This window comes from Peromyscus leucopus, chromosome 22, assembly GCF_004664715.2.
Source record: "Peromyscus leucopus breed LL Stock chromosome 22, UCI_PerLeu_2.1, whole genome shotgun sequence".
NCBI lineage: Eukaryota > Metazoa > Chordata > Mammalia > Rodentia > Cricetidae > Peromyscus > Peromyscus leucopus.
In genome coordinates this window covers 4,011,160-4,023,702 of record NC_051081.1, presented here as the reverse complement: position 1 = coordinate 4,023,702, position 12,543 = coordinate 4,011,160, and positions in this window count along the sequence as shown.

Genomic DNA, 12,543 nt, shown 5'->3' with positions numbered 1-12,543 from the left:
ACTATTATATACAATAATCTACCTTAATATCCCATACCTATTCATTCTCCTTTTTCTTTTCTTAAGGAGAGTCCCAAGCCCAATATTTTCTTCCACCCCCAACCCTATAACCATTATCCATAACCCTGAGAAGCATGCAACCTTTGAGAAAAGGGGCATTGTTTTCTTAGAATTGCTTCTTGCTTTTCAAGGGATGATGGTCTATCTGTGGGGTCCTGTAAGAAAGCTCAGATAGTTAGGTCTCAGTTGGACTAACTGTAGATTCTGCAGCCAGTCTCAGAGTAATGGGTTGTATGAGATTCTGGCTAGAAGGGTATTATGATGGACCATCTTATTATGGGACTATTTTGGAGAGTTTTCAGTCTTGGATTGATCATTGAGTAATGTTTATGAATACCATGGTGTCATTCTGGACTGGGTAGAGTCATCGTTGTGGGGCCCCATCTTTCTTCTGGAGACTTGAGAGACTGCTGTTGGAAAAGATTTAAATACTACTACATACTACTCCATGTTGCAGTCCATCATTGAAGGAGATAAGGCCAGGAAGTTAATCAGAAATGTGAAGCAGAAAACAAGCTGTTTACTGTCTCCCTCACTCACAGGCTCATATATAGCTAGGTATATTTTTTAATGCAGCCTAGCATCACCTGCTCATGGAATGGTTATGCCTGGATCTTTCTGCATTAATTATTATTCAAGATAATTCCCCCAATTATCTTTGTGGAAGTACTGTGTCAGACTGAACTCAGTAATCCAAAGCTCATGGGGCAGGTACTCTGGGTGCCTCAGTCCAATACCATAGAATTCCTTGTGTGAGACTCAGACCACTAAGTCAGCATTGGTGCTGTATGTGCTGTGTTGGGTTGATGACTGTAAGCCAGTATTTATGGAGGATGTACTGTGGCTTAGTCATGAATGTAATGCAGCACTCATGGAGGATGCAAGAACTATTGGCAGCTCATACATGTACCACCATCTATAGTGCAAGAACTTTGGCAGGATCATGCCTACTAACCAGCAAACATGGTGCTTGTACTGTTGGGTGCTGAGGCTAATAACTCAACAATCATCGTTAAGGCTGTTCTACTCAAGCATGCCTGGTTTATGAAATGTGGAATAGTTGCACCAACACTCATGGTGCATGTCTGTAGAATACTCATGCCTGTAACCCAGCATTTTTCTTGCATGTTCTGTGTTGACCCCATGGCTGTCACTCAAAACTTATGGATCATATACTGTGGGAGAATCCAACCTTAATGCAGCAGTCATGGCTCATGTACTGTGTGAGACTGACACCAGCATGTCAGCACCTATGGTACATGTACTGTCAGAGGCTCATGCCTGTATCCAAATATTTGTAATGCATGTACTGTATGAGGCTAACAGAAGTATCCCAGAAAACGTGTTTTTGTTTTTCTAGGAGGGCTATGCCTACAACCCAGAATTCATGTTGCATGTACTGTGGGGTTCCATGGCTTCAATCTGTCCCCCATGGTGCATGTACTGTGGAGGCTTACATCTGGATCTCAGGATTCATGGTTTTGTACTGTGGTAGGTTTATGTCTGTGACCCAGCACCCATTGTGAATGTATTGTGTGAGACTCAACACAGTAATCCAGAACTTAGGCTGCACTGTACTGTGGGCATCTCATGCCAATAACAGAGAATTCTTTGTAAGTGACCTGTGCAGAACTCAAACTAGTAAGTCAACATGCATGTTGAATGTATTCAGTGGGTTCATGGCTGTAAGTCAGCATTCATGGTGCATGTACTATGCTTTGCTCATGGATATAATGCAGCAACCATGTATCATTGTTCTAGGCTGCCTGGGCCAGCCCTGGTGGTGGCCATGTCCCAGAGAGGGGATAAGGAGTTGGCAAGGGAAGGATGAGTGAGTCACGATGATAGAGAGAATCTTGCAGCCTGACTAGCCAGCAGTCAGAATGCTTCTTTATTTATACAGAATTCAGTAAGTAGGATTAGATTCATGTTGTTCTAAACATAGATCATGTCATATGTTTAACCTTTTCTCTTGCACTTCTAGGGTCATAAGTTTAGTCATCACTGATAAACCATGACAGAAAAAACTTATCTTTTGCAATTATTTTCCCTCAAGTCTAGTCATCATTATCTTTTATAATTGATTATCTTTTATAATATTTTTTAATCATCAATCCCAAAAACAATTTTTTAAGAATACAAAGGCATGTGACAGCCTGTTCTAAGGCTGGTACTTCTTGTGGCTTCAAGGATACTAGACAGAGAAAAAACCTCCAAGCCATGCTGGGAAGATTGCTTTGTCCCAACCAGTGTATCATTAACTCTTAATGACCAGAGTGCCCAAGAAGCATCCTAAGGCCAAAGCTGCTGCAGTTATTTTTCAACATATGGCATAATACAATGTTTTGTGTCTTATATATTCACAGACTTTATGTATATATCTAATCCTGACCTTCATTTGTTCCTTGGTCACAAGATAACACAGTGGCTTTGCATGAGCTAAGTTCTCTAACAAAGGGAGGTCCTGACACTTTCCTTTATCATCTTTCCACACCGTTCTTTGCTCATCAATATAGGTCTCTGTGTAGGGCAGAGGTAACTTCTGCTCATCTAACTTTGTTGCTGTATATGCCACATAAACACCTGAGTGTATAGTAGGAAGGGGCTTGTAGTCTGATCTGCAGCCAAATCCTCTAGCCCACTGAGCCTTGGTGACCTTTTAAAGTTTACTTTGTTTTGATTATCTTGTTTCTGAGTAAGTATAGGGGAAGATGTTTCAAGAATATCTCAGAGCCTCACAAAGAGATCTCTGGCTTCTTAATGTGTGTCATAACCTCCCAGGTGTAAGGAAGACCTTCAAGTAGATAAGGATATCTCTCTAAAACCGGGAGGGGTGGTACGCTCAGGACTTTCCTGGAGAAGCATAGAAGCAGTACTCCTGGGAGAAGGCATAAATGATTCTTAAGAAATTTTCCATCAATCCTATATCCCCAAATTGTGAAAATATTAAAAGTCCCCCAAGTATGCAACATGTGGAGATCAAAACCAAAAATGTCATGGTGGCAATTATCTGACTTTGCTCTGCTGGATCTTTGTCAAGTTGCTGTGCTAGGTTTTTGGTGTTTGCTGTTCCCATCAGTTATGGCTGTGCCAGAAGGCTCATGCCTTTATCCCAACCATCCGTATGAATGTACTGTGTGACAATCAAGCAGTCATGGTTCATAAAATGTGGGAAGCTCATGCCAATAACCCAGTACTCAAGTTGCACACGCTGTGTGAGGCTCAAGATGATAACTCAGCATTCATGGTGCATGTATGGTGGTGGTCCCATGGAAATAACCCAACATTCATGGTTCATATGCTCTGGGATAATTGCAGTACTTATGGTACATGAAATGTGTGAGACTGAGATCAGCTTATCGCTATACATGGTGCATGTACTGTGCAAGTCTGACATGAGTAGCCTAACAAACATGATGCTTGTATTGTAGGAAGGTCATTCATGTAACACAGAACTCTTGGTGAATGTACTGTGTTTGGCTCATGCTTGTAACCCAGTGTTTAATGAGGCTTTCTAGTGCTGGGAAGAGACACCACAAACATGGCAACTCTTTTTAATTTTTAATTTTTATTTATTTATTTTTACAACCTGGCTGCTGTGTCTGCTCCATCCTCTACTCCCAGTCCATCTGCCCCCATCGACTCCTCCATTTCTGTTCAGAGAAGGGCTGGCCTCCCATGGATATCAACCAAACATGGCATATCAAGTTGAAGGCTGGATGGGGTCACACAGTATGAGTTCTGTGTTCCCGAAAGCCAGCAGAAGAGTCAAAGACAGCACCTGCTCTCAGTGTTAGAAGTCCGACAAGAAGACAAAGCTACACAACTGTCACATATATGCAGAGGGCCTGGGTCAGTTCCATGGTGGCTCCCTCATTGTCAGATCAGTTTCTGTACGCCTCTGTGAGCCCAGGTTACTTGATTCTGTAGGGTTTCTTGTAGTGTCCTTGACCCCTCTGGCTCTTAGAATCTTCCTTTCCCTCGTTTACAGGATTCCCTGAGACTTGCCTAATATTTGGCTGAGGGTCTCGGCATCTGTTTCCATCAACTGCTGGTTGAAGCCTCTCTGATGAAAATTTGGCTAGGAACCAATCTATGAGTATAGCAGAATATAACTAAGAATCATTTCATTGATTTTTTGTGAGACATATTTAGTTTTATCCTTCCTTGACTTTGATTTCTGGGTCCTGGGTCTCCAGGTACTGTGAGGGATGGTTTCACTCTGTTGGCATGGGACTCAAGCTGGACAAGTAATTACTTGGCCACTCTCACAATTTCAGCCCAACCTTTACCACAGCACATATTAGAGGTAGGACCAATTGTAGGTTGAAGGTTATGTGGCTAGATTGGTGTCCCAATACCTCCACTGGACATCTTGCTTGGTTACAGGAGATAGCCAGTTCAAACTTCATATCCCAATTGCAAGGAGTCTTAGCTAGGGTCACCTTCAAAGATTTATGGGGATTTCCATTGTACTAGATTTTTGCTTGTCCATGAGATGCCCCCCCAAGTTCCAGTTGTCTCTCCCAGTACTCTATCCCACCCTCTTTACCCACCTAATTTTCCTCTACCTGCCCCTATCACCACCTCCTCCATCCGTGATGTCTATTCCAAATCTTCTTCCCAGGGACATTCATGTACCCACCATCCTTGAGCCTGCCTTGTTATTTAACCTGTTTGGGTCTGTAGATTGTAGCATGGCTATCTTTTACTTTACAGCTAATATCTGTAGTGGGTAGCCATTCCAGCTTGGATCTGGAAATTCCAACCCCCATTGAAACTCTGGCAACTGTCACGCCTATGAGGCGGGGTGAGGGGAGGCACCTGGAGACCTGAGACCTGGATAGGCGAGCACTCTCTCTGCTCCAGGACCCTAGACGGGACAGAGCAGAGCCCCAGAGAACACCACTGGACTTCAATATACCTTCCCCAGACCCCACAACCTACCTTTCTCTTTTTTGTAAGTTACTCACTAAATAAATCTTCCTTTTAACTATGAGGAGTGGCCATAATAATTTCACCAATAAATATCCACTTATAAGTGAGTACATACCATCTTTGTCTTTCTGGATCTTGGGTACCTCACTTGAGATTATATTTTTTAATTCCATCCATTTGTGATGTCATGGTTTTTAATAGCTGACTAATATTCCATTGTATAAATGTTCCACAATTTCTTTATCCATTCTTTGGTTGAGAGGCACCTAGGTGGTTTCCAGTTTCTGGCTATTATAAATAAAGCTGCTATGAACAAATTTAAGCAAACAAATGTCCTTTTGATTTGATGGGGCATCCATTAGGTATGTTTTGAATAGTGTTATAGCTCAGTGTTGGGGTGGATCAATTCCCAGTTTTCTGAGAAACCATTATATTGATTTCCAAAGTAGCTGTACAAGTTTGTACTCCCAAAAGCAATGTAATAGTGTTCCCTTTGGTTCACATGCTCACCAGCATAAGCTGTCACTTGTGCTTTTTACCTTAGCCATTCTGACAGGTGTTAGATGGAATCTCAGAGTTGTTTTTGTTCGCATTTCACTGATGGCTGAGGATGTTGAACATTTCTTTCAGTGGTTCTCAGTCATTTGAGATCCCTCTGCTGATAATTCTCTGTTTAGATCGGTAGCCTTTATTTTAAATGGATTATTTGGTTTGATGATATCTAGTTTCTTGAGTTCTTTATATATTTTGGAGGTCAGTCCTCTGTCAGATGTAGAGTTAGTGAAAATCTTTTCTCATTCTTCAGGCTGACATTTTGCCCTGTTGATTGTGTACTTTGTCTTACAGAAGCATTTCAGTTTTATGAGGTTCCATTTATTAATTGTTGTTCTTATTGCCTGTGCTGTTGTTCTGTTCAGAAAATTATCTCCTGTGCCAATTAACTCAAGGCCATTCCTCACTTTCTTTTCTATCAGGTTCAGTGTATCAGTTTTTTATTTCATCTTTGAGTCACTTGAACTTGAGTTTTCTGCAAGGTGGTAGATATGGATCTATTTGCATTCTTCTACATATTGACATCCATCTAGACCAGCACCATATGTTCAAGATGCTGTCTTTTCTCCAGTGTATAATTTTGATTCCCTTAAAAAAAAATGTTTCCATAGGTGTTATGGAATACGATTTTAAGATGTGTTACATTTGTTTATGGTGTGAATCATTTGTTTTAATGATGCAAATTTGTATGGGGTTCTTTTATGCTGAATCTGTTTAACTCTGTGAAGCTGTGTTACTCTTGGCCTGTCTAAAACACCTGATTGGTCTAATAAAGAGCCGAGTGGCCAATATCAAGGCAGGAGAAAGGATAGACAGGGCTGGCAAGAAGAAAGAATAAATAGGAGGAGAAATCTGGGAAGAAAGGGTAGAAGAAGGGGCAAGAACAAGGAGAGGAGCATACTAGGGACCAGGCACTTAGCCACACAGCCAGCCACAGAGAGAGTGAAAGTAAGATATACAGAAATAAAAAAAGGAAAAAACCCAGAGGCAAAAGGTAGATGGGATAATTGAAGTCAAGAAAAGCTGGGTAGAAACAAGCCAAACTAAGGCTGGGCATTTATAAGAAATATTAAGGCTTCATATATATTTCATTGGGAGCTGGGTGGTGTGTCCTCCCAAAAAGCCAATGAGTAAAACAACAACCAACAACACATAGGTGTGTGGCTTTATGATTGTCTCAAGTTTGATTCCATTGATCAATCTGTCTGTTTTTATGTGAATACCATGAGGTTTTCATATCTATAACTCTGTAGTAGAGCTTGAAATTGAGGATGTTGATATCTCCAGAAGTTCTTTTCCTATACAGGATGGGATTTTGCTATTCTGGATTTTTTGTTTTTCCACTTGAAGTTGAGTATTTTTCTTTCAAAATTTATAAATAATTGTGTTGGAATTTCTATGGGGATTGGGCAAGATGGCCATTTATACTGTTAATCCTGTGAATACATGAGCATGGGTTATCTTTCCATCATCTGATATGGTCTTCAATTTCTTTCTTCAAAGACTTATAGTTCTTGTCATGTAGATCTTTCACTTGCTTAAAATTACACCAAGTTATTTCATATAATTTGTGGCTCTTGTGAAGGGTGTTGTTTCTCTGATTTCTTTCACATCCCATTTGTATATAGGAGGATTTTTTTAAGTTACTCTTGTAGCCAGCCATTATTTGAAGGTGTTTATCAGCAGTTTGCATTCCCTGATATAATTTTTGTGGTCACTTATGCATACTATCATCATCTGTGAATAATGAATCTTTGAAATTTCCATTTCAATTTGTATCCCCTTGATCTCCTTTAGTTTTCCTATTGTTGTAGCTAGAAATTCAGGTACTATTTTGAATAAATGTGGAGAAGGTAAGTTCCTGTCAAACAGTTCTTTCATTTGTTTGGCTAGAGTTACCCCAAGATATTTTATGTTATTTGTGGCTATTGTAAAGGGTGTTGTTTCTCTGATTTCCTTCTCAGCCTCCTTATCATTTGTATATGGAAGTGCCACTAATTATTGGAGTTAATCTTGTATCCTGTCACATATTAATGACCAGTGGTAGTTCATTCCTGTTATTTTTTGGTGGTAGTGTGTGTGGACTTCTCTTCTTTGGGGTTTACTGATGTGACTTTATCTATTGCCTGTGTTTTCGAGGGTGTATCTGACTTCCTTAGGTTGGAATTTTCCTTCTAGTACTTTCTGTAGGGCTGAGTTTGTGGATAAGTATTGTTTAAATCTGGCTTTGTCTTGGAATGTCTTGTTCACTCCGTCTATGATGATTGAAAGTTTTGCTGGGTATGTTAGTCTAGGCTGACATCCATGGTCTCTTAGTGTCTGAATTATATATGTCCAGGTCCTTCTGGCTTTCAAAGTCTCCATAGTGGAATTGGGTGTTATTCTGATGGGTTTGCCTTTATAGGTCACTTGGCCTTTTTCCTTTACTGCTCTTAATATTCTTTCTTTATTCTGTACATCTAGTTGTTTAATTATTATGTGGCGAGGGGACTTTTTGGGGGTCTAATCTGTTTGGTGTTCTATAGGCTTCTTGTATCTTCATAGGCATTTCCTTCTTTAAGTTGGGAAAGTTTCCTTCTATTATCTTGTTGAATATATTTTCTTTGAGTTAGTATTCTTCTCTTTCTTCTATCCCTATTATTCATAGGTTTGGTCTTTTCATGGTGTCCCAAATTTCTTGGACATTTTGGGTCATGACTCTGTTGGCTTTAGTGTTTGTGTTTTCTTTGACTGATGAATCTATTTCTTCTACTGTATCATCAACGCCGGAGATCCTTTCTTCCATCTCTTGCATTCTGTTGGTTATAGTTGCATCTGAAGTTCTCATTTGTTTACTCAGATTTTCTATTTCCAGCATTCCCTCTGTTTGTGTCTTCTTCATTTTTTCTATTTCCCTTTTCAGGTCTTGGACTGTTTCCTTCATCTGTTTCATTGCTTTTTCATGATTTTCTTTCAGTGCTTTATTGTTTTCTTCCAGGACTTTATTGTTTTCTTCTGCTTTATTTGTCCTTTCCTCTAGTTTTTTATAGCATTTTCCTCATTTTTTGTTTGTCTTTTTCCTCTATATAAGCCCCTTCCTTCTTCGTGATGTTATTCATAAGACTGTTTTCTTCTGCTTCTTCCAATTTTTGATGTTCAAGTCTAGATATTGGAGGAGGGTTAGGTTCTGGTGATGCTGTATTGCTCTTCATTTTGTTGTATGTACTTCTGCCTTGATGTCTACCCATCTCCTTGTGGTTTATTCTTGGTCTTATCAGTGCACTTGTTTCAGACAGAGCTGACAGATTCAGGAAGTCTCTCTCTTTTGTCCAGATGGGAGCTCTCTTGTCCAGAAGGGAAGTCCAGGGCAGGATGGGAGCTGGGGGCCAGTCTCTAAGTCTCAGGAAGTGGCTGGGGTCTTGGGCGATGATGGGCATGGGGGCAGGGCGTGGAGATTACAGGGTCTGCTGGGGGTCTTGGAGAAGGGGAGCCTTCCCAGTAGGGGTAGAAGGGAACCTGCCTGGTGGCCAGAACCTAGGGTGAAGTTGGGCAGACCTTCCCCGGAGTGGCTGGTGCCCCAGGATGGGATCTAGGCTGACTGTTTCTGATTCTTAGCCTGTGCTTCCTTATTGCTCTATCATCTCCTTCTGGAAACTGACTTTGCAACTCCGCATGATATGACTCCTTAAAGGAGGCCAAATAATGGAGCAAGGGCCGCTCTCTTCAACCCAACTTAAGAGGCAGTAGCTGGCCATCTTTTTGATGGACCCAAATCAAAATTAAGCTTGCTTCAAATTTAGCTAAAAATTGTGTTAGTAGTCTTCTTATCACCCAATAAGATTAACAGTCCCTGCCTGTGGGATGGGAAAAGTTTGACAGTTTTTGTAATCACAAATTTAATTTGTATGAGAAAATTTCATAGCTTGCCTACTGGGTGATTCCATATCCCTCCATAACAATCTGCAAATGAAATTTGAAAATAATGCAGATCTGTAACACTTTTAACACCTGTTTATTAATTAATGGTAATATAATACAGCAAGGATCAAATCCATATAGTTGTTGACTTCAGGTCTTCCCCTGATTTTCTAATTGAGCAAGAAGAGTAAGGTAAGCAATTAGTATTTTATATCCTTTATGGTGTAAATAAATCTGCCTCGACCTGCACGGCCTGGGACCCAGAACTGGTGAGAGACGTCGAGGTTAAGCAGCACTCAGGACACACCGTGGTTCATCATTCAAAGAAAGCTCTTTATTGACTATCCATCAACCTTATATACTCTGCTACTTCCTACTCTCCATGGGGTAAGGATATGATCCTCAGGTTCCCATCCGCATCCCAGCAGCTCAGCCAAACAGGAAGGCCACAAGCAGAGAGCTTATTCTTGAAACAATGTTCCAGCAATAGCTACATCGTAAACATCCTGTGACTTACTGACCACAGGAAAAGAGGAAGGACAAAAGGGCACCTTAGGGCAATGTAGGGCAAGCAAACAGGCTATGCACAAGGCCTGTTCAGCATCTGCTGCCAACATGTCCCCTCCTTTTCTTTTTTAAAACACACAGATAGCCCCTGTCTTAGGTCACCTGTAGCACCCTGTCTGATTTACCCGTCCTTGGGGAGGCCCTTCTATCCCCTGCCTTAGGTCGTCAGCATGGCACAGGTGTTGCCCGTCTTTGGGTACTATCTTTCCAACATATGTAACCACACCTGAGCAGATTCAGGGGGCTGCATAGCTAATAAAGCTTGCTTGGTTGCCCGTTGGCCTCAACTAAACTGGAGATGCCATCGATACATCATGAAGAATCCAAGCTCAAGACCCAATATACACAGGATAAGTAGGGAAATGGACCCTGACCACCTAGTAACCCATCCATCAATTTTTGACATAGCTTGTCACCAAACATTTTTATCAATAGGAGTGACTCTAGTTTCATTAATACGAACAATGGCATGAACTAATTGCAAAGTAAAATTTACAGAAGTTGTATTCCATGGCCCTCTTAAGTAATCATTCAATTCTTTAACCTTAGCAGATGCATTCACAACAATATGAGGGGTTACACACATTTCAGAAAACCCATAGGCACATAACATATGTTGTCAATTGTCCATTTAAAGTCTGTTGGATGTCCAAAGCACCAGCCACTCTTTCCGACAGGGCATTAATAGTAGTAGCCTGTTGCACTCCCTGGGAAATAGCCAATCCAGCTGCAGTGGCTGCAACAGCCGAAGTTGCAATGGCAGCAATTACAGCAGCAGTTATGCCAAGGTCCCGTCTGCTGTGATGGAGTTGCAAGGGAAATTCTGCTGCATTCTGTTCCAGTGGCATCATGACAAAGGCAGGAATTCTCACCACCACAGCATGTGTGACATTAGGACTCCAGGAATTACTTAGGCTGCAATTCAAAGCTGAACAATTTAACTCCACCCCTTCCACACCCGAGCCATTCCAGAGGATAAAGAAAAAAAAGGTATAATTAAATCCTGCAGTAACGTTTCTAGCAAAGCATAAGGGATTACGTAAATTCATGGTGACATTTATGCTTTGCACATCATGTTTAACATTACTAGCTACAGTTCCGATAGTCCAATTAGAGACAAAGACAGCAGGAAACACAGAACTTTCAATACTTACTGGCAACAAAACTGGAGGATTCTTAACCAGGCTCCGTGAAAGCTCCTGTGTAGACCCAAGGGCTAAAAACCATCAGCACCATCGGAATCATGAGGTTCTTTATGTTGAGATTTCTGTGTCTGTTCCACAGGCCGAACACACCATTCTGGTATCCAGATTGGTTTCTCAGCACCTGGAGGGTATACACAAACTGCTCCCTTCACCCTAGCCAATAGCAACACTGGGGACTGCCATGTGCCTGTGGAAAGATCCTTCCACCTGACCAGAACCTCAGAGGGAGAGGGGCCCGAAAAATGCCGTTGAGCAGCAGTACGCCCATGAACATCCACAAGCAAAAAATTTAAAGTAAATAAAGTAATGGAAAGGAGTAATTGTGGTCCCTGTATATCCCTGTACATCTCACCTTCTTTTGTTTTTTTGGAAAAAAGTCTTTAAATGTTTATGCGCTCATTCAATTATTGCTTGTCCTTGAGGGTTATAGGGAATTCCAGTTTTATGAATTATATTCCATTGTGAACAAAATTTCTGAAAACTTTGGCTGGCATAAGCTGTCCCATTATCTGTTTTAATACACTGTGGAACTCCCAAGAAGAGAAAGCAGCCAACAGATGTTTAATTACATCTTGTGCACGCTCCCCCTTGTGAAGGGTGGCTACTATATAATGAGAATACATGTCCACAGACACATGTACATATGATAAAGTTCCAAAACTTGAAATATGCGTGACATTCATTTGACAGATATCGTTGGGACGTAGGCCACGAGGACTAACACCTAATGATGGTACATGAATAAAAGGAGCACAAGTGGCACAAGTAGATGCAATTTTTAAGGCCTCAGTGCAAGTACAGCCAGTACGATGCTGTAAATTTTGCGCATTGAGATGGAATTTCTGATGTAATTGAAATGCCTGATCAAAGGTGGTGACTACACAAGTGAAATGAGTAGCTATATCTGCAGTGGCATTGCCTTCTGCAGCACCCCTGGAAGACCAGAGTGCCCTCGAATATGACCCACAAACAGAGGGTGTCTTCTAGCTCAAATTAACCTTTGAATGGTCTGTAATTGAGAATGTACTGTGGACTGTTTTCCAGTGTATGGAGTGGTTTCAATACTATGCATCATTGTGGCCACATAGCAACTATCAGTATAGACATTTATTGGTTCTAAAGAGTAAACTTGCAAAGCCAATTGTAAAGCTGTAATCTCAGCTTGTTGTGCAGACATGGAGGGCACTGCCACCCGCGTTACCTCATCCCCACTGATGGCCACAGCAAAACCTCCTTTAGATGCATCAGTAAAAATTACACAAGCACCCTTAATAGGCTCCTGATTTACAATATGGGGAAAAATAAAACTATACAATTTATAGCT